A 4,054-nucleotide genomic window follows, 5' to 3' on the forward strand; every position below is an offset into this window, starting at 1 on the left:
GTTAAATTCTAGTTCATGTTTTATTGGAACAGTAGTATATGTTTGGCACACATACTAGTTACAGAATTATCAGTCAGTCAGTATTTCAGTGTGTCTATGCCAATTGCCAAGCCAAGTGTTGTAATAACTAATACACATGCTCAAATATTTAGTATTTTCAGATCATTTGGTATAATGCTAAGCGTGGTAATTGAATTAGTTCTTCTGGATGGTAGAGTCTTGTGGCAGCATCAGCCAGCATGTAATGCTGCTGAAAACTATTGATGTATTAGCTTGGACCCTTAGGAGTATTGGTGTTTGCTGAACTAGATTCCATCATCATCTAAAAGAGTGTTTCAGAACTAGCAGGCATGATTAACATATTAGGTGCATCACTACAAACTGAGGAATAAACCATTAATAAGAACCTGAAGAATTCCTTGCATTGTCACCATAATATCCAATTAAGCATTGTATTTTCTTTTTCCTCAAATACTATCATCAAATGATCATGCTTGAAACTGGAAATTGTGATTTCACAACAAGGAATTAACATATTAAGTACACCAATTGAGCAATAAATTATTGATAAGAACGTGAAGGATGCCCCACCTTGTCACCATAATATCCAATTAAGCATTGTCTTTTCTCTTCCCCCAAATATACTATCACCACCTGATCAAGCTTGAAACTTGAAATTGTGATTTCATAAAAAATGATTATACATTGTGTGTTTCTGCTTCAATCAAGAAATCATTTTTATCAAAATACTAATTCATTGTTCATTCCAACTTAAAAGGGGCATATGTAAATGGACTAGTTCAGCAATTCTGTTTACTTTAATTTTTCTGCTCCTTTTTTAATCGGCCAATCATTCCACTTATATGTTTATACTAAAATGTCGCCGATGTTTTGTTTCCAGGTTTCTTAAATCTAAAAACAATCAAGTAGTATCTGATGGTGGCAGTTTGCGTGGACACCCATTTTGCGGAAAAGCTGGAGAAGTTTGGTTTTTGGAGTTTGCTCTTGAACTACTTGTTTCGGGGAAAATTTGGAAGTTGTTTCGGGTTTTAAGTTTAAACTGTTGTGAATGAGCAACTAGTATTCACAGAGGGCCATAGGCCAGTACATGTACATGTGTGACAATGTGCAGGTAAGCCCCTCATACACTGGGGAATAACGGAAAAGGAACTATACAACTCTAACACCCCCCCTCAAACTCATGGTGGATCAACAACACTGAGTTTGGAGAGAAAGAAACCATGCTGTGCTCGAGTCTGGGCCTTGGTGAAGAAGTCAGCAAGCTGAAGCTCTGAAGGCACATAATGAAGAGCCATAACCTGATGCTGCACAGCATGACGCACATAGAAGGCATCAACACCGATGTGTTTGGTGAGCTCGTGCTTCACCGGATCACGCGCAATGCTGATGGCACCAGTATTGTCCGATAAGAGCGGAGTCGGAGCGTCAGCAGAAACACTAAAGTCCGCAAGTAACCAGCGTAACCAAGTCACCTCAGCCGTCAAGAGAGCCATCGCTCGCAACTCAGCCTCAACACTCGAACGAGAGATCGCAACCTCGCTTCTTGGTCTTCCAAGCAATGAGAGAGCCACCAAGAAAAACACAAGAGGCGAAAGAGACTTGCGATCCTCTCGGATCGCTAGCCCAGGTAGCATCTGAGTAGGTCTGGAGCTGTAAGGAGCTGGAGCGAGGAAAGAAAAGCCGACGGGAGATAGTGCCACGAAGATAGCGAAGGACACGAAGAAGATGACTATAGTGGACACTAGTGGGAGCAGCCATGAACTGACTCAGAATGTGCACCGGGTAGGAGATGTCAGGACGTGTGACAGCAAGATAGACAAGACTCCCAACCAAGTGACGATAGCGAGTCGGGTCCGGAAGAGGATCACCATCGTTGGAACGGAGATGGACATTGAGCTCCATAGGAGTCTCGACAATGCGCTCATCACCAAGAGCGGCACGAGTGAGAAGGTCCTGAATATACTTCTCCTGGGAGATATAGAAGCCATCGGAGGTAGAGGAAACCTCAAGGCCAAGAAAGTAGCGGAGAGGACCAAGATCGGTCATGAGAAACTGATCGCGAAGACGGGCCTTGACAAAGGCAATGTACTCAGGGTCATCGCCTGTGATGATCATGTCATCAACATATAGAAGAAGCAGAGTCCGACCACGAGAGGATGTGTGGACAAAAAGCGCAGGGTCATGTGCGCTAGGGATGAAACCAGCAGCGATGACTACAGAGGCAAAACGCTGAAACCAGGCGCGAGGGGCTTGCTTAAGGCCATAGAGAGAGCGCCGGAGACGACATACCATGCCATCGGGAACAGAGTAGCCAGGAGGTGGCTGCATGTATACCTCCTCACTTAACTCACCGTTAAGAAAAGCATTCTGCACATCAAGCTGAGAGACAGACCAGTGACGAACAGAAGCAACGGCAAGAAGAGTACGAACAGTGGTCATGTGAGCCACTGGAGCAAAGGTCTCGTCATAGTCACGGCCATGCTCCTGCTGAAAACCGCGAGCGACAAGTCGAGCCTTGTAGCGCTCAAGAGAACCATCAGAGCGAGTCTTGATCTTGTAGACCCACTTGCAGGTGATGGGACGAACAGAGGAAGGAGGAGTGACAATATCCCAAGTGCCAGTACGCTCAAGAGCAGCAATCTCCTCAGCCATCGCTAGCTGCCATTCGGGATGAGCAAGGGCATCCCGATAAGAAGTCGGCTCAAGGACAGCAGAAAGACCGTAGTGAGTGGGAGAATAGCGATCAGGAGGAGGACAAGGACGAGCACGAAGATGGTGAGTCGGCTCGGACGGAGAGGACATCGCATCAGAGGTAGAGGGCATGTCAGGAGAAGCAGCATCATCCTCACGGGGACGACGGGAGTAGTGAAAAGGGTAGGGAGGGACGACCGTAGGCGAGGAAGGTGACATGGGAGGGAAAGATGTGGAGGGTGGGGACGGTGGTGAGGGAGGAGAGGGGGGTCTGGCGGGTGAAGGAGGAGAAGGTGGTGAGAGACTCGGCAGAGTAGGGACCGGAGGCACAGGAGTAGGCGAGTCGGGAAACATGAGAAAAGAGATATCATCCACCGAGAAGGAAGAGGAGGAGGGACGCGGGTAGAAGGGACGGGATTCATCAAAAGTGACATCCCGAGAGATGCGCATCCGACGACCAATAGGATCCCAACACTTATATCCTTTGTGCTCAGGGCTATAGCCAAGGAAGACACACTCAACCGATTGAGCACTTAGTTTGGTGCGTTCACGAGGAGCAAGAAGAACATAGCAAACGCAACAAAAAAGACGAAGGGTCGAGTAATCAGGAGTGCGACCAGTGAGACGCTCAAGAGGAATACCACCCTGCAAGGCTGTGGAGGGCTGAAGGTTGATAAGATAGGTGGAAATAGACACAGCCTCAGCCCAGAAGTGAGGAGGAAGAGAGACAGCGATCATCATCGCACGTGCCGTCTCAAGCAGGTGGCGGTGCTTGCGCTCAGCCACGCCATTTTGGGCATGGGCGCCAGGGCAGGAAAACTGGGCAAGAGTACCCTGCTCAGCAAGAAAACCACGCAACAACTGGGAGATATACTCACAGGCAGAATCAGCCCGAAAGACACGAATAGGTGTGGAAAACTGAGTATGGACCATGGCAGCAAAGCGCTTATATATCGAGAGAACCTCGCTGCGAGAAGTCATAAAATAAATCCAAGTGTGGCGAGAGAAGTCATCGATAAAAAGAACATAGTAGCGGTGTCCCCCCTTGGAAGCAAAAGGAGCCGGACCCCATACATCAGAATGGACCAAATCAAACGGACGCTGAGATACAGACGCACTAGTAGGATAAGGTAACTGATTCTGTTTACCAAGCCTACAACCCTGACAACCCTGAAGCGAGACATCTCCTGAGACAGGCCCCAGAAGACCTCGACGAAGTAAAGATGACAAGCGAGAACCACATAGATGACCAAGGCGGTGGTGCCACTGCTGAAAGGAGGCGGTGGTGGAAGCAGCAAGCACGCATGGAGCGGTCGATGAAGTGTGGGAAGAAGGAACATGA

This window comes from Lolium rigidum, chromosome 4 (genome assembly GCF_022539505.1).
Source record: "Lolium rigidum isolate FL_2022 chromosome 4, APGP_CSIRO_Lrig_0.1, whole genome shotgun sequence".
NCBI classification, from domain to species: Eukaryota; Viridiplantae; Streptophyta; class Magnoliopsida; order Poales; family Poaceae; genus Lolium; species Lolium rigidum.